The sequence below is a fragment of the Macrobrachium rosenbergii genome, chromosome 18 (assembly GCF_040412425.1).
Source record: "Macrobrachium rosenbergii isolate ZJJX-2024 chromosome 18, ASM4041242v1, whole genome shotgun sequence".
Classification (NCBI taxonomy): Eukaryota; Metazoa; Arthropoda; class Malacostraca; order Decapoda; family Palaemonidae; genus Macrobrachium; species Macrobrachium rosenbergii.
Genome location: NC_089758.1, coordinates 24,229,234 through 24,251,733, shown reverse-complemented (window position 1 = coordinate 24,251,733; position 22,500 = coordinate 24,229,234). Strand labels below are relative to the sequence as shown.

At 38.4% G+C, this 22,500-nt stretch overlaps 1 long non-coding RNA gene across 4 annotated transcripts in view; it reads right to left on the bottom strand.

The window, feature by feature from the left end:
* The window catches only part of LOC136847983 (uncharacterized), a 322,346-nt gene that overhangs the window by 292,470 nt on the left and 7,376 nt on the right, over positions 1 to 22,500 (bottom strand). For all 4 annotated transcript variants that reach the window (XR_010855891.1, XR_010855892.1, XR_010855890.1 and 1 more), the window contains exon 2: positions 16,713 to 16,793. This is a non-coding gene — a long non-coding RNA (uncharacterized lncRNA). The remainder of the gene's footprint in view (positions 1 to 16,712; positions 16,794 to 22,500) is intronic.

Here is a 22,500-nt window from a genome sequence, read left to right as displayed (position 1 = left end):
AATAATAATAATAATAATAATAATAATAATAATAATATGCCTGAAATTTTCATTGATGTTAAATTGATGGGGTCTCAGTGGACTGTAAAACAATTAGACAAATGCGGTTCCTAATTTCGTGGGATTCCAATTTTTGTGCAAAATTCCAAAGCGTTCTGTAAACATTATTATTATTATTATTTTTCCAATTTTTGTGCAGAATTCCAAAGCGTTCTGTAAACATTATTATTATTATCATTATTTATTATTATTATTATTATTATTATTATTATTATTATTATTATTATTATTATTATTATTATTATTCGGAAGATGAACCCTATTCATATGGAACAAGCCCACAGGGCCAACTGACTTGAAATTCAAGCTGCCACACAATGTGGTGTCCATTAGCAAGAAGTAACAGGAAGTAAAGGGAAACACAGATAAAAGATATCTCACTAAAAAAATAACAAATAATAGATATATATATAAATGTAATTATCAAAATGCAAGGAGAATTGTATTAAGGTCGCAATGCACTGCATCTTCGCTAAACTTTTGTAAGTTCCAATTGCACAACGTCCCCCTCAGGGAGGCTGTTCCACAGTCCCACGGTGTGAGGAATAAAGGTGGACCTCTGGAACTGAGACGTTCGACAGCGAGGCATATTTACTGCATTTCAGTGAGTACTGCGGAAAAAAGTATACCTTAGTTTAACCCAGGGGTTCTCAAACTTTTTAACTCGTCCACCCCCAATGAGGTTTCAAATTTTCTATCGACCCCCTAGCCTAGCATTTAATCATTCAAGGGGGAAAAAAACACCAATGTCAAAATCAATTTGAGTAGTGTTAGTCTGGTACCTGACATGCAGTATGATAAAAAGTTAACACATAGTAAGAAAATATGTTTAGAACTTAAGCTGTATGAGTATATGTAACTTAATTCTCAGTGCAACATGCCATTTTCTTCTTCCGCTGTCGACCTCATTAATGTGAAGGATGTGCCTGGTGGGACTCAACAAGGATCCTGATATTAGGTTGCAGATTGGTGAGCTTCAGCCGTTTGTCACCTCGTTCTTCCAGGCTCAGTCTGCTCCTCTGTCTTGTTAAGACTACGTTTGCATGACTGAAACCAGCTTCTATGAACTTGGGAAAGCGAGTAAAAATGGCTCAACCACTGCAAAAAGCTGAGGATATTTAGCAACGTTGTTCTCTTTGATCCAAAATTCACGGAGACCCTTTCTTCTGAACAAGGCACTTGCTTCCGGGTCCACAGTCATTTCAATGAATTCGTCCTCCAAGCGTGAAGCAATATCTGCATTCCTTATTTCTAACACATCAAACGGAGTTAGGATCCATTCTGGCACTTTAATTTTTCCCAGGTTTTCAAAGCGCTTTTTAAAGTCTTCAATTAAATTCTCCAGATGAGTCATGTAAATTTCATCAGAACTGCTTTCACTCTGTATCTGTTGTAAGTCTGAAAAATATTGAAAATATTTACGCGACAGTGAAGCTGTAAACAAGCTCCTGCCTTGGAATCCCAGTAAAACTGTCCTGTCCTGAATGATGGTAACACCTTTACCCTGCACACGTTTTTGTCTCATTAAATTTAGATTAGAGGTCTGCCGGATAGAACAGGGAATTTTTGCATTTTTTCAACTCTTCACATAAAGATGAGTCCGCAGCTGCCAGGAACTAAACAGTTGAGTTGTACAAGTCAACAAGTCTTTGCAAGTTGTGACCTCTGGACAGCCACCTTACCTTAGTGTGCAGGAGTAATTTCTTATATATGTTATTATTCTCTTCGCACAACAGTGCAAACAATCTTGAGTTAAGTGGATGTGCGTTGATTTTGTCAGTTGCCCTGATGCACATTTTCAAGGCATCATGCAGTCCATCACTGAATTTCTTGGCTACAAGATGTTGTCTGTGCAGTACACAATGTATGGTACGTACATCAGGCACTTTTTGTTTGAGTAGGTTTGCAAATCCTCTGTACAGACCCACCATCGGCAGTCACTGCAGTAATATTACTAAGAGGTATATTGTACTTTTCAAAATACTGCTGCACGCATTGTAAAATTGTAAAATTGTCTCACCTTCTGATTCAGCTGTGAGATATTTGGCAAACAAAAATTCATCAATAATGTCCTTTTGACTTTGACTGTAATACCTCAGATAGGACATGAGAAGGTTGGAGCTGCCAAAAGTTGACTCATCAAGTTGTACAGATAACTTAATTCAAGAAAGTAATAAAATTTTCTTTAATATAAGGAGGTTTGATAGTCAGATTTTTACAAATTATTAATTAACGAGAATTTCAAATCGGAGGCTTCATTGGTCCTATAGACCCTAGCAGCGAACATTCACCGACGGCCTTTCTGCCCCCTGACTATTCACCGACCCCTTGGATGGTCCCACTGACCCCTGGGGGTCGATATCGACCACTCTGAGAACCCCTGGTTTAACCCGACCACTGAGCTGATTGGTTACCTAGCAACGGGACCTACAGCTTATTGTGGAATTCGGACCACATTATACCGAGAAATGAATTTCTATCACCAGAAATAAATTCCTCTAATTCTTCATTGGCCAGCTGGAGACTCGAACTCGGGCCTAGCAGCGTGCTAGCCGAGAACTCCACCGACTCGTCCAACGAGGAACTAAATTTATCGAAAATACACTTTTAAGTATCTAGTCAATAAATGCAGCAACAAACTTATAGGCACAACAATATAGAGAACAAAATGTAATGTACATAGAAAACGTAATGTAATATACATAGAAAACGTAATGTACTGTACATAGAAAATGTAATGTAATGTTATAGAAAACGTAACGTAATGTATAGAGAAAACGTGAAGTAATGTACATAAAAAACGTAATGTAGCGTATATAGAGAACGTAATGCGCAATCGTCATGTCAAGGAACGACGTAGTATACAAAAGCTAATAAAATGCACAACAATCTGAGCAGCATTCAGCTGGTACCTAGGATTTCGAGATTCGGCGCTACTCTAATCATATATCTCCTACTTCCCGATGTGTCAACAATCCTCAGGTAAAGTAAGACAGGTAGAGAAAGGGGCTAGACAGAGCATACCTCTGCCCGCAAGAAATCATCCTAAACAGACACTCGTCAGATCCACTTAATTATCTCATCAGCTTTTCCTTCAACACAACAGACCTACGTTATGTCACTGGCTTTTTCGTGGTCGAATTGTCCATATTCTTGTTGGGGGGGCGTGTGTATGAAGGAGGGGAAGGGGGTGTGAAGGGGGGAACGAACCTGCCCTCTGGTTGTAACTAGGAATTCTGCCCTCTGGTTGTAACTAACAATTCTGCCCTCTGGCTGTAACTAAGAATTCTGCCCTCTGGTTGTAAATAAGAATTCTGCCCTCTGGTTGTAACTAACAATTCTGCCCTCTGGTTGTAACTAACAATTCTGCCCTCTGGTTGTAACTAAGAATTCTGCCCTCTGGTTGTAACTAACAATTCTGCCCTCTGGTTGTAACTAACAATTCTGACCTCTGGTTGTAACTAACAATTCTGCCCTCTGGTTGTAACTAACAATTCTGCCCTCTGGTTGTAACTAACAATTCTGCCCTCTGGTTGTAACTAAGAATTATTAAAAGGTTCAGCAAGATTTTGATTAGACCAAGATTATTACTTGTCTAACGCTGAAATACCAGGTATTTTTCTACAAAGATATTATGTTCCTAAAATGTTCCCTGACAACTGCATACTGAAAAGACAAACATTTGTGAATTGCTCAAATGTTCACTACTAACAGGTAGCCAGCTACAACTAAAAACACTTCGGTTTAAATATCCTTACTCAAAACGAACGATGCACTCAAAAAAAAAAAAAAAAAAACGCCCGAAGTTTAATCGGCGCAATCGGGTTTTCTGTACAGCCGCTACAGTGTATAAGCAAGGCCACCGAAAACAGATCTCTCTTTCGGTGGTCTCGGTATAGTGCTGTACAAACCACGGCCCATGAAACTTTAACGGAGGCCCGGTGGTGGCCTGTCCTAAATCGATACCAGAAGCACGATTGAGGCTAACTTTAACCTTAAATAAAATATAAACTACTGAGGCTAAAGGGCTGCAGTTTGGTTTGTTTGATGATTGAGGGCGGACAGAAAAAAGTGAGTACAGAATAAAGTGCGGACGGACATGCAAAGACGGCGCAATAGTTTTCTTTTACAGAAAAGTAAAACAGGCAGTGATTTACCGCACATACAACGTCATGCGTAATACGATTTAAGTACACCTAGCGAGTGAACAACCCCTCTATTCTTATGACAACTTAAGATTTACAACTGCAAGACAAGCACGAGGGCAGCTGGAAGTATACCTCCCTATAGGGACCCCCAAGTCTTTTATAGTATGTTCGATCACTGTACCATGAATATACTATAATGAAACCATCAAGTCTTACAAACATTTCAGGTTATTTTTCTTCCATTACAAATACTATACTTCGGTACAGAGACCCGGAGGTCATTTGTAGTATGTTCGATCACTGTACCATGAATATACTGTAATGAAACCATCAAGTCTTACAAACATTTCAGGTTATTTTTCTTCCATTACAAATACTGTACTTCGGTACAGAGACCCGGAAGTCATTTGTAAAATGTTCGATCACTGTACCATGAACTTACTGTAATGAAACCATCAAGTCTTACAAATATGTCAGTTTTTTTTTATTACAAATACTTCGGTACAGGGACCCGGAAGTCATTTGTAAAATGTTCGATCACTGTACCATGAATCTCCATCAAGTCTTACGAATACTTCAGGTCAATTTTTTTTATGACAAATACTTCCTGTCGTTGTTTTTTTTTTTTTTTTTTTTAAGGACGGTAAACGGGCTGGACCACGCTGAATTATTTTAGTAGCGACGAGTTTCAACATTCCCGAATTTAGTTTTAGTTCGAATTTGACGCCAGCGCCGGCGAAACGTGAATCCATCACCGTATTTCAATATACTGATGGAATTTGTGAAGTGTAAATGTCGTAAATGAACATTTTTCAGGACGGTGTTGAAATTCTAGCCGTGAGTTTTATGATCACTGATGGATTTTCTCTCTCTCTCTCTCTCTCTCTCTCTCTCTCTCTCTCTCTCTCTCTCTCTCTCTGACTGACTGTCTGCGTTTATTTTCTCACCAATTTTTATACAGAATATTTTTACTGTAATCAGAAAGCGTACTGATAAACATGAATGAACTGTACAAATGTTGCACCGTGGTAAAAATATATTTTTGCTACAAGGGTTTTCTTAAATACTGTAATTTTTATTATTATTATTATTATTATTATTATTATTATTATTATTATTATTATTATTATTTACCTAAGGCCTAATTTGATACATTACAGAAATCAGGAATTAAGATGAATTTCACCTGGCCTGACTGCCTCCGTTATTAAGGTTCCCGAAAGATCACTTGAATATTTGTACAGTTGTCAGGAAAATCTTCTCTAGAGAACGATATGATCCCGACACCGTTTGTTCTCATAAGTGTAAGGAATTGGAACATAAAAGTTAGGACAAAGGCCAAGCGCTGGGACCTATGAGGTCGCTCAACGGTGAAAAGGAAATCGACATTAAACAGGTCTGAAAGATGTATCAGGAGGAAGACCTCGCAGTTGCTATATGAAACAACTGTTAGGAGAGGGTGGAAAGTAAGATGGAAGAAAGAGAATACGAACGGACGTACAGTAAAAGGAAAGAAAGGGGTTGCAACTAGGGGGCCGAAGGGACGTTGCAAAGAACCTTAAATAATGCCTACAGTGCACCGCGTGAGGTGCACTTATGGCACTACAACCTTACGGGGTATGAAGTGTAAGGGGCTTCAGAGTAAAAATCTAGAAAACAAAGAGATGGGTAACGTTCACAGCGCTGTGTCCGTTCTCTTTCTACTGGCCTGCTCTGCAATGCAATGCGGTTAATTTCTGCAGATTATTTTGTTTACCAGTACTGCTCTCAGTCAAGAATACGGTCATGCACAAGGAGGTGAACAACTTTCATGACTGACGGTAGCAATCAATGAGTACACGATTTTCTTAAACACTATTGTTCATAGGGCAATGTACTCCCTAGCTTACATGACTTTCATCTTCACTGACAGAAGCAATCCTCATTCACTTGTGAAAGTGGCATACCTTTGTGACTAACATTAAAAAAGTATCTGTGTCAGTGGTGATCACGACGTAAAAGACATGTGTATTAGCATGTCCAAGTCTTAACTCAGTACAGTAAAACGCTAAATCACTAATACATTCGCCAGCGCACAGGACGATGCCAAGTTTTTGGCTACTTTAGACTCCCCAAAACTGTACATTTCATTCTTTACAAACAGAGGAGGAGAAAAATCCTTTTTCACGCTATATTACTGTGTAAACCCCTCTCGTGATGAAAGATGACTAACTAGCTCTTCCATTACTGACGTTACAAAAACCAAGGTCACTAAAACAGTGATGAATTACGATTACAAAGCAAAACAACTGGAACAGGCACAAATACTACTTAACCTTAAGTACACTAATAATTACTTATTATTATTATTATTATTATTATTATTATTATTATTATTATTATTATTGAGCCCATGAACCCTGTTCATAAGGAACAAGCCCAGAGGGGCCAGTGACTTGAAATAAAAGCTTCCAAAAAATATGTTGTTCATTTGAAAGAAGTAATAGAAATAATAGGAAATGCATAGAGAAAAGATCAATTATTATAAAGAAAAAACAAATTTACTAATTTAATAAACAAATAGATAAAATGTAAGTAAATGACTAAAACAGGAGAACTGTCTTAGGTAGCAATGCATTGCATCTTCGCCTGAACTTTTGAAGTTCCAATTGCACAATATCCTCAGGGAGGCTGTTCCACAGTCCAATGGTGTGAGGAATAAAGGACCTCTGGAACTGAGAAGGTCCACAGTGAAGCAGTGTTGATTTTTTCCCAAGATACACATGGCTTCCACTAAACATCTTTTTGTATCCTTTCACTGTATATTATATCTAACCTTTAGGACACATAATTTAGCCTGCACGAATTTTTTCTTAATGAATCTTTAAACTACAACCATTGCATTAACCGCAAATGATTAATCAACACGAACACTGCCTCTGGCGTAATCAGAACTTATCTTTGCGGGACGTGGCAGAAACGGGACACAATGGTCCTTCAGAACAATTCCGGGAGGCACTTGAAAGCTTCTGACATCTGTAAGTACTTAACTTTGCGTCGCGCAGCGCATGCGCACTCGGGACTTGAAATTAATGGCATGAGAAATTGTTTAACTACTGGAAAGGTAATACGTGTTGGCGATGAAAGATGGAGCCAGGAAGCATTGTTACAGCAATTAATTAAGTCCTGGGGTAAAAGCAATCATTTACTCAATAGAATTATTACGAACAATGGAAGCAAAATATGATTCCCACAGCTGTAAATTTACGTAGATTTTGTGTCCTACAATAATCTCTAGTAATGGACTGGAATATTTCCCTACAATTTGCTTAAGAGAGCACCATTTTTATTAATCTTTCCGCAAAGGGGTTATTTGTCATTTAAATATTTATCATTTCCATTTTTATTTCATGTACATTTACATACAAAACTCACGCAAAAATCTCCTGAATGTGGCAACCGACTGTTTCATGTTCCAAGTGTGCACATATCCTTGACCGAACTGTACCTGAATGATGCAATTAATAATTCTAATTTTACACACTAACTAAAACAAGAACTACCTGTCAAAGATAATTACAGGAAAAAAATTTATAATCAATTTTCGTGACTATTAAAATCCCTTGTCCACCAAGGAATGTTATCGGTGTCTGCAGGCCACAAAATTATATAAATACACACGACCAATTTCCTCGTGCATATTCTTCAACCTTACATACATGGCTACTTTTCCCTCTAACATTTTCGATCATTTATTCATTATTAGCTTTTAGGAATGGAATAGAATATAGCGTTTTGGCCAAAGGCCAAGCACTGGGGCCTATGAGGCCATTCAGTGCTGGAAAGGACACTGAGGGGAGGTAGGCTTGAAAGGTGTCCCAGGAGGAAAACCTGGCAGTTGCACTACGAAATAATTGTTAGGAGAGGGTGGACAGCGAGACGGAAGAAAGATAATATGAATGGAGGTACAGTAAAAGGAATGGAAGGGGTTGCAGCTAGGGCCCGAAGGGACGCTGCAAAGAACTTTTAGTAATGCCTACAGTGCACCCCGTGAGGCGCATTGACGGTCTTATATCCCCCTACGGGATATTAATTTTTAGTCCCTTAACATTCAAACTTATAACCGTAACTTTATTCTCCCAATAGTTTTGCCTCACCGCTTAACAGGACTGGTAATACCGCTGTCATATAACGATTCAAATTTCTCGCGCTCATTAGGTTATTCATGAGTGTCTGAATAATGAAAAAGATTTCCCTAAGGCGTAAATGCGTTAGATTTTATGCCGGCTAATTTGTAATTACCGTTTCATAGTTTATTCACGAAAAAAGGTGCAATATACTGACTGATCTGCATAAGCTCTACTATTCTTTGAAATGATTCCCGTTTGCATAAATAATGACTTAGCAATTCCTCATAATCTGGGCGTTTATCCTGAGAGAGAGAGAGAGAGAGAGAGAGAGAGAGAGAGAGAGAGAGAGAGAGAGAGAGAGAGAGAGAGAGAGATTCTTTAAATTTTAAGTCCCGGAATTTTTACATTTTTGAGCGTCAGGCGTCATCTTTAGCATTTGTGAATATAAGAATAGTTAAGCGTGTATAAGTAAAAAAATACAATCATATATATATATATATATATATATATATATATATATATATATATATATATATATATATATATATATATATATATATATATATTATGCTTTGTAAATATGTCTGCAAATACATTTCGGCTTGCTAAACAAGAGTATAACTGTGGATCCTTCTATTGATACCTGAGAGGCACGATACGGTGTTTTTATATTTCATATATATATATATATATATATATATATATATATATATATATATATATATATATATATATATAATATATATATACATACATATATATATATATATATATATATATATAATGTGTGTGTGTGTGTGTATACAATCACACCCTTATGAACAATATTGTATAATAAAGCTGTGTACTCAGTGACAGCTGCCATCCGCCATGAAAGTACTCACCTACTTTTGCATGACCGTATTCTAAGTTGGAGAGCAGGTCTGGTAACTTGAAGGCAAGAGAGTCTACAAATTAACCGCAATGCATTACAGAGCAGGTCAGTAAATGAACGGATTAATGAAAGAATGAATGATGAAGAAAGACTAATCAATTTCATCTGGCTTAAATCCTCCTTGTACTATTAACATCGAACTAAACGGAGTCCCTTTGTTATTAAGTTCAAAAACGTAACTTCCCGCAAAACCATGATTTTAGTTCTGACTCCATCCTCGTGAAAGGTTATAATTTTAGTCCTTTTTGATACATAAACACAAATTTAAACGATTTCCTTATGCCGAAGAAATGTACTTTCTTGTAGGTGTTTACATTTTATTTAATCGTCTCTTCTGAGGCTAGAGGGCTGCAAATGGGTATGTTGATAATCCACCCTCTAATTATCAAGCATACCAAATTGCAGCCATCTGGCCTCAGTAGCTTTTATTTTATTTAAGATTAAAGTTATCCATGATCGTGCGTCTAGCAGCGCTATAGGACAGGCCACCACCCGGCCGTGGCTGAAAGTTTCGTGGGCCGCGACTCATACTGTACAGAAAACTCGACTGCGCCGAAGAAACTTTGTCGCATTTTTTACTTGTTTAAATTTTTTGAATCATCTCTTCTGGAAAGGTATTAATGATAAAACTGCTGAAAATAATGATAAACCCTTCGCGTGGGTGGTCATATATTAGAAGAACGGCACTTAGTTAATCATGAAATGCCTGGTCTTTTAAGATAAAGAGAGACCATCTAAAACTCATTTTCAGTTAAAACACCGAATGTAGAACGCAATCAAATTTGTACCAAGTCCACTAGTGGGGCTTCCAGGAAAAGTAGATCTTGAATGTTTTTCCAAGAAGGGGAAGGTTAATATGAAGGACTATTCATGCAACGAACATTAGAAGAGGCAGCTCTTGGACTGAGCTAGATAACATTAATCGGTCTTGTGAGGTAATTAGTGCCGTCTTTTATGTGCAACTGCTGCTTAGGAGAAAGTTCAGGATACACACAATACAAATATATGTATATATATATATATATATATATATATATATATATATATATATATATTATATACAGTATATATATATATTATATACAGTATATATATATATATATATATATATATATATATATATATATATATATATATATATATATATATATATATATATCACGAAAATATGGAACGTGATGAATATATAAATAAAGATAAAATTCACGAAGGAAAGGGAAACACTGGGGTGCTGCCAGGCCTTTCGACTGTCTGTCGTCCTTTACTCTGCGAGGCCTTTCGACTGTCTGTCGTCCTTAACTTGCAAAGTAAAGGACGACAGACAGTCGAAAGGCCTCAGCACACAATGTTTCCCTTTCCTTCGTGGATTTTATCTTTTAATATATATATATATATATATATATATATATATATATATATATATATATATATATATATATATATATGTGTGTGTGTGTGTGTGTGTGTGTAAATACGTATATTACATACACATATCCTCAATTGTCTGTATCCTGAACTTTCTCCCAAGCAGCAGTTTCACAAAAAAGGCAACAGTAATTACTCCACGAGACTCACGTTCTCCCATTAATATTATCCGCATCAACCCAAGACCCGCCTCTTCTACTATTCATTTCATAAATGGTCCTTCATTTAATCTCCCCTTCGCGGAAAAACATTCAAGATCTGTTTTTCCTGGAAGCCCCACTAATGGACTTGCTACAAACTGATTGCGCTCTGCATTCGGTGTTTTAACTGAAAATAAGTTTTAGATGGTCTCTCTTTATCTTAAAAGTCCTGATATTCATAAATGACTAAGTGCCGTTTTTCTAATATATGACCACCTACACGATGGGTTTATCTTTATTTTCAAAAAGTTTTATCATTAACACGAGTTGTCTGTACAGCGTATAATGCTGTATGAGCCGCGGCCCATGAAACTTTCAGCCACGGCCGGGTGGTGGCCTGTCCTACAGCGCTGCCAGACGCACGATCATGGATAACTTTAACCTTAAAAAAAATAAAAACTACTGAGGCTAGGGGGGTACAATTTGGTATGCTTGATGGTTGTAGGGTGGATGATCAACATACCAGTTTGCAGCCCTATAGACTCATTAGTTTTTAAGATCTGAGGCGGAGAGAAAAAGTGCGGACGGACAGACAAATAGCCACCTCAATAGGTTTCTTTTACAGAAAACTAAACCAATAGGAAACTATTTTTCTTCGACATATTAATGGATACCGTTTAAATTTTTGTTTGAGGTAACACAAAAGACTAAAATTATAAACCATTTCACGACGAAGGAGTCAGAACTACACTATGATTTTCCGGGAAGTTACCCTCATGAATTTAACAACAAAGGGACTCGGTTTAGTTCACTGTTAATATAAGGAGGATTTAAGCCAAATGAAATTGGTTAGTCTTTCATTCAAACTTACTAAAGTATCACTAGCCAAATTCTACATCATTCATTTATTAATCCATTCATTAACGACCATCGGCTCTATGGATCCAAAGCTCTCAATTGAGGAAGAGACTTTGTACCGGATATCTAGTATAATGGAAGTGATGATCCGCGTTCCATAATACAGCAGCCTGAACGATATCGAATGCAATTATGGCAGAAGCAGTCTAATGAATGTTATTGAATATGTTTATTGGAATCCGTCACTCGGCTGACTGCACGTGGCGTACATGGGTTCTGCTTTAGCCTGATCTAATAGTGTTTGTATTCTTTTTAAATGATTTTTTTTTTTTGTCTTTTACTGCGAGAAGTCTTTATTTATCCTTCCTTTCAGATTAAGTCTTCTTACACGATCAATGCATGCCTTTTTTCTTAATCACGGTAATTATAACTGATAACATCTGACGACAGAATTTGACAGAGAGAGAGAGAGAGAGAGAGAGAGAGAGAGAGAGAGAGAGAGAGAGAGAGAGAGAGAGAGAGAGAGAGAGAGAGATTATCAACACGTTTCTAAAAAATTGTCACTGTAAGAGATATTTCTTATTGATACTGTTCGTCATCCTCGTATTACCTTTGCAAGGTTTCAACGTATGTCTGGGGGATGTTGTATGGCAACTTTCACTAAAAAATCTTGCAACGATGACCTTGAATAAGAGACAAATAAAATGATCTGTAAGTTAAACCAATGGACCGGAAGACATCAGTTGCATGATTATTACGCCAAGAGTAAGGAGTGGATTTTTACAGTAAATCAGCCCAAGTTGGGATTTTGGGAGAGACACCTAGTGATTGGATTTTGGGAGAGATACGAATGCAGCAATTTTTGGGGAAGGGGGCCCTTATGGTGGGCGAAGGGGGGCAAGGGATGTGTATGTATGTGTGCGCGCGCGCGCGCTCAGCTTTGGCAGCGGTTTGCGGTCTCCTAATGTTTGTTTTGAATAAACACGTTCCCTCTCAAAAGCGCGTTACCATTGAACAACTGTTAATCTTCGTATTTCATCCTCAGATTCTTGTTTCCTTCCCCTTTCGTTCGGGCCTGGGCAGTAAAAGACATTAAGCAGCCCGTCCGATTGGTTTCCGCTCTTAAAATAAAAACGGAAAAAGCGTTGTGGTCATCAGCGGGGTCGTTGTCGCAGAAATCGTTTCATATGTCACTGTTATGGCTCTTGCCATATCGGAACCGGATGATATAAGTGCTCCAGTACACGGCTGGTCAATAACAATTAAAAATAATAATAAAAAAAAACTCCCAAGTGGTTGGGGAAAAAATTCCCAAGTGGGAAATCTTGGCGAAGGTTCCTAAACAGATTTACAGATACTGGAGTTTTGCGGATACTGGACAATGGCGTCCCATCAGGCTCTCCGGAAAACATTTTCCCAAAGCGATAACCATTGACCTAATCGTTAAGTAACGGGGGATTTGCAAACGTTCTTGAACACTTAGTCACTCACAGATTTAATGTTTCTAGACTATTTGACTCGCCTAGTGAACGCCTCTGAATGGCTCTTGTTCTAGTGAACGTCAGTGAACTTCATAGACTTTTTCGAAACGTCTGCGTAGTCCCTGAACGGCTCTTCGTCAGATGAACGTCAGTGAAATCCCTAGAATGTCATGAACTGGAGTATAGAGTTTAGGCCAAAGGCCAAGCGCTGAGACCTATGAGGTCATTCAGCGCTGAAAGGGAAATTGACAGTAGGAAAGTTTGAAAGGTGTAACAGGATGAAGATCTGGCAATTGCACTATGAAACAAATGTTGGAGAAGGTGGAAAGCCAGATGGGAGAAAGATAATATGAACGGAGGTACAGAAAAAGGAATGAAAGAGGTTGCAGCTCGGGGCCGAAGGAACGCTGCAAAGACCCTTAGGCAATGCCTACAGTGCACCGCGTTGGGTACAGTGACAGCACATCCCCGTATGAGGACAACTCACTGATTCTATTATTATCTGGAACTCTAAAGATCTTAGTAAAAAACATTAGACGCCTTAAACAAGTGAAAAATGAGCAGAAGTTTCTTCGGCGCAATCGAGTTTTCTGTACAGCTTACAATCAAGGCTACCGAAAATGGAACTATCTTTCGGTGGTCTCAATATAATGCTGTATGAGCCGCGGCCCATGAAACTTTTACCAAGGGCCGGTGGTGGCCAGTCCTATATCGTTGCCAGAAGTACGATTATGGCTAACTTTAACCGTAAAAAGAATGAAAACTACTGAGGCTGGAGGGCTGCAATTTGATATGTTTGATGATTGGAGGGTGGATGATCAACATACCAATTTGCAGCCCTCTAGCCTCAGTAGTGTTTAAGATCTGAGGACGGACAGAAAAAGGGCGGACGGACAGACATAGCCGGCACAATAGTTTTCTTTCGCAGAAAACTTAAAAAAAAAACTCGCTAAAAGGTTTGAAAAATGTAAATTAAAATAAAAAAAGAAAGAGAAACGAATTTTTTCATGCAAACTCTCTCGTCTTATGCCAAAACCTTTGTGATTAACTGCCTGTCAAAGAAAATGAACGACATAAAACTACAGTCACATTACACTCATTTTTTTCTTCTTGAAATTGACGGACTTCAGTCTTCGGTTGACAGGATCTCATTAAAACTTGCGTCGAAAGTTTAAATCACCTTCAAAATCACCATATCTAATACGCTAAGATTTTCTTAATGCCCCGACTGTGGATATGGTTACGATATATTTCTGACTTCGCCAGAATATCATTGAGTAACGTGTGGTCCATTTAGCTCTGTGTTTGGATTGTAAATGGAGTTTTGTAAGCATGCTCTTAAAAGTTACCATTATGAAATTAAGGGCATTGTAAGGTATTTCATTAATCATTTGCTTGAGAGATATATAAGAACTTTATCTCCGTAAACAATAAAATTTCGTTCATATACACCCTCGAGGGTGGCTTATAAATTGAATTTTTTAAAAGATTGTAGATTATTCTACAAAAATACAAATTTTCATAAAAAAAAAATACCGCCATATTAACTTGCATTTCACGTGAAAATGCTCTTCAAAAATCGAAGTAAAAAAATATGACAATAAAAAAAACGGAATCATGTAAGATCAAGAGAGAATACTCTTTAACAAGCGGGCAAAAAAATTAAAAAATTAAGAAAATAAAAACTAAAAAAAGAATCCTGCAGAGCCAAAAACAAAAACGATGAAAATTTCACACTTCTGTAATTCAAAACTTATTCACCCTGAACGAAATCCGTAAAAGGAATATAATGTGGAAATTCAAGATCCCCAACACTTCAGCTGAAAAACTTCAAACAATAAGTGCCACAGGCAGTGCTTTTGAAATTTCAGTCCCTCGACATGACCGTATGATCTATCATCATATGTGTTGTAATTACTCAAAGTCAGATCCTCGGGAAGAAAGCAGGACTGGTCTTGAACTTTTGGGAAAACTAATGCTTCATGATCAAGACGAACTAGAACGCAACTAGAGGCAAACAAAGAATGAAACAAAGCGAATCAATCTTCGATGTTTGTTAGAATGACCGGAAAGCAATAATTTATTATTTTTTTTATTTCTCACATAGGGAAGATGATGCAGTGGCATAGGTGGCGCTCTCCGACTGTCGTTCTCCCACTATGGAATAGAATGGAATGGAATATAAAATTCTGGTCAAAGGCCAAGCGTTGGGACCTATGAGGTCATCCAGCGCTGAAAGGGAAACTGAGAGTAAACAGGTTTGAAATAAGAAACAATCGTTAGGAGAGGGTGGACAGTAATTGGCAGAAAGAGAATATGAACGGAAGTACAGTAAAAGGAATGAAAAGGGATGCAGCTAGGGGCCTGCGGGAAGCTGCTATGAATCTTAAGTAACGCCTTCAGTGCACCGCGTGAGGTGCACTGACGGCACTAACCCCTTACGGGTTTCGCCCATAATGATCGTGTTATTGATATGTTCGAACTGCGAATCTTCAAAATGACGCAGATAATCAAAATCAAATTCAAGAGAAGAATATAATTACAATTAACAGCATGAGCTCATACCAAAATAACTTGCTACATTAACAAGAGACACTTCTGACGAAACTTATTTTTTCCAATGTATTGTAGCCTTTTACTAGGCTACCTAATTATCATGTAAATATATACAGCAATTCTTTAGATGCAAACGGCTCTTTGAAGCAGATCTAATAAAATAAATCATGCAACGCATTTGGATTAAGAGAGCTTCCAGTGATCCCACACCTGATTCTCCTCCCACCCCCACCCCCCACTACTACCCCCCAAATAACAGACGATCTTTCACTAACAATAACAAAGCCTTCGGAGATTATCAATTGCTGACTGTATTACTGAAAAGATTCCTAAAAAAAAAAATGACTTCCAAAAACACCCGAATTTTGTTTGTTCAGTAATCGACAAAAACAAAATGGTTCTTTCCTAAGAAAACTATTTTTTTTTCAGTGAACTTCTCAACTCGAATATTTATGTATTCCCTGACGAGATGCTCAGTTTCAGTAGTTTGAAGATATATATATATATATATATATATATATATATATATATATATATATATATATATATATATATATATATATATATATATATATATATATATACCCATCAAACTACTGAAATTGAGCATCTACATAATATATATATATATATATATATATATATATATATATATATATATATATATATATATATATATATATATATATATATACACACACAGATTTCTGACTCATCAGGATCGATCCCAGATCTTTCAACTGAAAGACCTGGGTTCGATCCTGATGTGAGTCAGAAATTTATTTCGGTTCCAAACGTGACTGTGTTGATTACTTCTAATATATATACGATATATATATATATATATATATATATATATATATATATATATATATATACGTGAGGTGTACACTGAATGCAGTATTGTTTCAACTTTCGTTACAGTCAACATAATGACATATTCACTGATAAACTAAAGACAAACAATAAAAGGAAAAAATAAATACTTGAAGATGCCTTACCTTGGTTTCCAAACTGGACCACATTGAGAACGTTTTCGGCAATCTTAGAAGCAAGGCAGGATCTCGTCCCAGAAAATTATACTGTCGAAGACAAAGAGAACTTGACATTAGTATTTTCTCTAACGAATGCATTAGCTAATCAATTACATTGAAAATGTAATCTTCGTTGAGTTACTCATTAAAAATGTAATCTTGAAAAAACCGTGGGGTAAAATGTGGCATTTCTTTTAATTAACGAACCGAACAAAATTATTTCCCAACATAATGTTACTAAAACACCTTTCTTTTTCATAATTCAACGGAATTACAAGTACTTTATTAACCACTGGCAGACGCAAAAGAAAATTTAGAGCAAAAGAAAGCTCTGTACTTTAATTTTCATTCAGACTTTGAGAGAGAGAGAGAGAGAGAGAGAGAGAGAGAGAGAGAGAGAGAGAGAGAGAGAGAGAGTTACTTATATTAAATATGCGAAGGATAAGTATCTGTACGTAGGTCACTCGATTTCTGTTGGACGCAAACATGAACAGGAGAGAGAGAGAGAGAGAGAGAGAGAGAGAGAGAGAGAGAGAGAGAGAGAGAATTTCACATGTCTATTTTCCTTCAGTTTAAATAAGCGAAGAATTAGGTACCACTATGTCTCTCGATTGTTGCAGGGCGTAACCAAGAGAGAGAGAGAGAGAGAGAGAGAGAGAGAGAGAGAGAGAGAGAGAGAATGTGTATCATTCACCTTTAATCGCATCATAAACTTCGTATGAAAATGCTGATCTCCAAATAAAAGAAAAAAAAAGGCGATAATTCCTGGATTCAATAAAGGCTTAGTGAAGGAAAGAATAACCCACACAATTATTTCTTGCCTGGTATAGAGAGAAAGCGTGGATGGGGAAAATTGCCTAATAACTTTATGTAAGGTTCGCTGCCAAAGCGCCCTTGTTAAGGGAAAGGTATAAAGTCTGGGATTTAGAACGTCATAGAAAATGGGAAGAGGAGGGAAAGGTTTTGCAGGATTTAGAAAATGGGAAGAGGAAAAGATTAGATAATGTTTTTGTTATCTTATGCAATACACGTCCGCTCTCCCTCTCACTATCTACCTTAACGGCCCCTTGGGGCGAAGTGGCAGAAGGTCAAACTTACGACAGAACCAAAACGCGTTCGGTACCGGGAGAGAGAAGAATGATCTGGATGGGTTTTCTTATATTCATCGTTCCGAAGTTCAAGTAAGCGAAAAAATAGGTATCAGTAGGTCTCTCGATGTCTGTGAGACGCAACCACGAATAGAGAGAGAGAGAGAGAGAGAGAGAGAGAGAGAGAGAGAGAGAGAGAGAGAGAGAGAGAGAGTGTCTTATATGCATCGTCCCTACGTTTAAGTTAGCGAGGAATTAGGTATCAATAGGTCGCTCGATGTCTGTGACAACAACGCAACAGAGAGAGAGAGAGAGAGAGAGAGAGAGAGAGAGAGAGAGAGAGAGAGAGAATGTCTTATATGCATCGTCCCTACGTTTAAGTTAGCGAGGAACTGGGTATCAATAGGTCGCTCGATGTCTGTGAGACGCAACTACGAATAGAGAGAGAGAGAGAGAGAGAGAGAGAGAGAGAGGGAGAGAGAGAGAGAGAGAGGGAATGTCTTATATGCATCGTCCATACGTTTAAGTTAGCGAGGAATTAGGTATCAATAGGTCGCTCGATTGGTGTTAGACGACGCAACCATGAATAGGAGAGAGAGAGAGAGAGAGAGAGAGAGAGAGAGAGAGAGAGAGAGAGAGAGTCTCTTATATCCTTAATTCCTGAGTTTAAGGAAGCGAAGAATTAGGTATCAATAGGTTTGTCGGTATCTGTGGGACGCAATCGTGAGGAGAGAGAGAGAGAGAGAGAGAGAGAGAGAAATTCTCATATCCTTTGTTCCTAAGTTTAAGGAAGCGAAGAATTAGACATCAGTAGGTCTCGAGTGTTGTGGGACGCAGCCATGAATAGAGAGAGAGAGAGAGAGAGAGAGAGAGAGAGAGAGAGAGTCTCTTGTATCCTTAATTCCTGAGTTTAAGGAAGCGAAGAATTAGGTATCAGCAGGTCTCTCGATGTCTGTAGGACGCAACTACGGAGAGAGAGAGAGAGAGAGAGAGAGAGAGAGAGAGAGAGAGAGAGAGAGAGAGAGATTCTTCTATCCATTGTCCCTAAGTTTAACTAAGCGAAGGATTAGCTATCAGTAGGTCTCTCGATATCTGTGGGACGCAACCAAGAATAGAGAGAGAGAGAGAGAGAGAGAGAGAGAGAGAGAGAGAGAGAGAGAGAGAGTATTATTATTAAGCGGTTCACTCTCTCACCACAATATCATAACTGAAACAGAGCTGATCTCGACGAGGTAACCTTGACACATGGCGGAACCATTCATCAAAACTCTCTCTCTCTCTCTCTCTCTCTCTCTCTCTCTCTCTCTCTCTCTCTCTCTCTCTCTCCCTCTCACACAAACACGTCGTATACACATCACTGCGACGGCAAAGCCCCTCATACTCGTACGAGAGCTGCCAATTAAAATAACATGAATGAATCCATCACCTGTTTTCGGATTTGGAAAATGGAGTGAAGAAAAATCGCCTCTAACACAGGGAACTACCGACGTATAATCACTTTGCGCGAAATCGGATTTGCCTGTAATGGGATACTGGGAAAGCCTAACTTTTGACAGATTACCGCATATTACGAGGCGCAGCCAGGTGACAGAAGGATTGAGGCAAATGATAATGGAGTGCGAAGATCGATGAACAGACAGACAGACAAATAGGCAGATAAGAATTTTCAAAAATGAATCCGAATAAATGAAAATTCCGAGGCTTTGTAGACTGGATTATAGAATTTAGGCCATGGCCAGGCGCTGGGACCTATGAGGTCATTCAGCGCTGAAAGGGAAATTGAGAGAAAGAGGAAAATCTTGCAGTTGCACTCTGAAATAGTTATTAGAGAGGGTAGTAAGTCGGGTGGGAGAAAGAGAATATGAACGGAGGTACAGTGAAAGGAATGAAAGAGGTTGCAGCTAGGGGCCGAAGAGACGCTGCAAAGAATCTTAAGTAATGCCTACGGTGCACCACGTGAGGTGCATTGGCGGCACTACCCCCTCCGGAGCCGAAGCTTAGTATATCACAAAAGAGTGTAGTTCGCATACGTTACCACAGATACCATTAGCCTATGCGGAAAACTAGACTTTCTTATCAAAATTCTACCTTTTCTATTATATTTGCTAGATGTTAGGCCACCTGAATATTAATGATAACTCGTCTTCCCTATCAGAAGGTGGCCAAAAAATGTTAAGTATACCTTAGTTTAACCAGACCACTGAGCTGATTAACAGCTCTCCTAGGGCTGGCCCGAAGGATAAGATTTCATTTTTCGTGGCTAAGAGCCAACTGGTTACCTAGCAACGGGACCTACAGCTTACTGTGGAATCCGACCCACATTACGACGAGAAATGAATTTCTGTCACCAGTAATAAATTCCTCTAAGTCTCCATCGGCCGGTCGGAGACTCGAACGTGGGCCAGCAAAGTGCTAGCCGAGAACGGTACCCACCCGTCCAACGAGGAACAGAAGGTGGCCACCATAATTGGTACATCTGTCACTGACGTATGCAATTACTGACGACCTCCTGAGCAGAAACCTTCCACTAGTTCAGCCGTTTCACAAAGACACCCAAAAATCCAATTCAGTGGGTATTATAGAATAAGTAAGTTAAGTATACCTTAGTTTTACCAGACCACTGAGCTGATTAACAGCTCTCCTAGGGCTGGCCCGAAGGATTAGACTTATTTTACGTGGCTAAGAACCAATTGGTTACTTAGCAACGGGACCTACAGCTTATTGCGGAATCCGACCCACATTATAGCGAGAAATTAATTTCTATCACCAGAAACAAATTCCTCTTGTTCTTCACTGGCCGGTCGGAGATTCGAACTCGCGACCAACAGAGTGGTAGCTGAGAACGGAACCCGCTCACCCAGCGAGGAACGTATTATAGAATAGAATATACAATTTGGGCCTGGGAATAGAATATACAATTTGGGCCTGGGAATAGAATATACAATTTGGGCCTAGGGCCAAGAGCTGGGACCTATGAGATCATTCAGCTCTGAAAGGTAAATTGAAGAGTAAAAAGGTACAAAGGTGTAACAGGAGGAAAACCCTCACGGCTGCACTATGAAACAACTGTTAGACGAGGGTGGAAAAGTAAGATGGAAGAAAGAATATGAATGGAGGTACAGTAAAACGAATGAAAGGCGTTGCAGCTAGGGGTAGTAGGCAAGCTGCAAAATGCGGGTATTATACATTGTAATGTAATGGTGGGGAAAATACAGAAAATTTCCTTTCGTTAACACAGACAGTAAAATAGGATAGCAGAAGGTTGCGCCGTTATATTACGATCATGAGTTATTAAAGCATTTTTTTTAAAACCCGTCCTGCTTATTCTATTATCTTTATTTACTGATATTGCATTTGTATTAATCCTCGTCGACCAGACAACTAATATGCCTTGCACATCGGATAATGTCGGTAACCGAATAATTTACGGGCTGCTCTAGGTGGCAAGAGCCAGTGCCGCCATGTTGCTGGCTTAATCTAAAACAACGACTGAATAATCTGCATATTAGCAGGAAATAATTAGCATATTTCCACGTACAAAACGTAAAGAAACCGATTAGAAAAAAAAACAAAGGGGTATGATGCAAATTTACAAATTACGTTAATATGCAACAAAGCATTGAACTCTTCATTTGAAATAAGTGAGGATAATTTGAATTGGAATGTAAGATTTTGGCCAAAGCCCAAGCACTGGGACCTATGAGGTGAAGCAGCGGTTAAAGGGAAATTGAGAGTAAAAGGGTTGACAGGTGCAACAAGAGTAAAACTTCGCAGTTGCACTATGAAACAATTGTTAGGAGTGTGTGGAAGGTAAGATGGAGGGTAGAGAATAAGAACACAGGTACAACAAAAGGAATGAAAAGAATTGCAGCTAGAGGCTTAGGGGGGCGCTGCAAAGGACCTCCAATGCCTACCGTGCACTGAGTGAGGTGCACTGGCGGCAAACACCCCCCATGGGTATATGTAAAATGATAGACACTGTACAGACAAATCAAAGGTTAGCTGACGTTCGTGAATTCATTCCAGTTGAATAGTGTTATAACAGATGAAATTACAATTACGTGTTAAGAAAACATCTCTGGATTCATTCCAATACAACCAAAATTATTCAACCGACAGACTGAGAATCAAATGTCAATCTTTAAACACTACACTAGAAAGACGTGTTATTCAACCCACACATTAGGAAATAAATGTGGACTAAGCACATGTCAATCTCTAAACACTACACTAGAAAGACGTGTTATTCAACCCATACATTAGGAAATAAATGTGGACTAAGCACTAGTGAATCTCTAAACACTGCACTAGAAGGGGGTATTTACGGGAAATCATTTAATGCGCCTTATTGCAAGCCTTCACAGTATTTAGAACTGCCTGCTTATCTACCAAGAACATCACACGCGAAATTCTTCTTGGTTGCAAATTACAAAATTGTTCAACCGGCAGGCGGGGAATCAAATGGGTACAAAGCACCTGTCAATCTCTAAACACAACAAACCCGTATTTACGAGAAATCATTTAATCCGCCTTACTGCATGCATTCTCAGTATTTAGAAACACCTGCATATTTAGAAGTATACCTGCGCAGCTACCGAGAGCACCAGTAACCTAGATGTTTGGTCAGCATGAATCAAATAATCAATTTACCAAGAACACTAACTGGT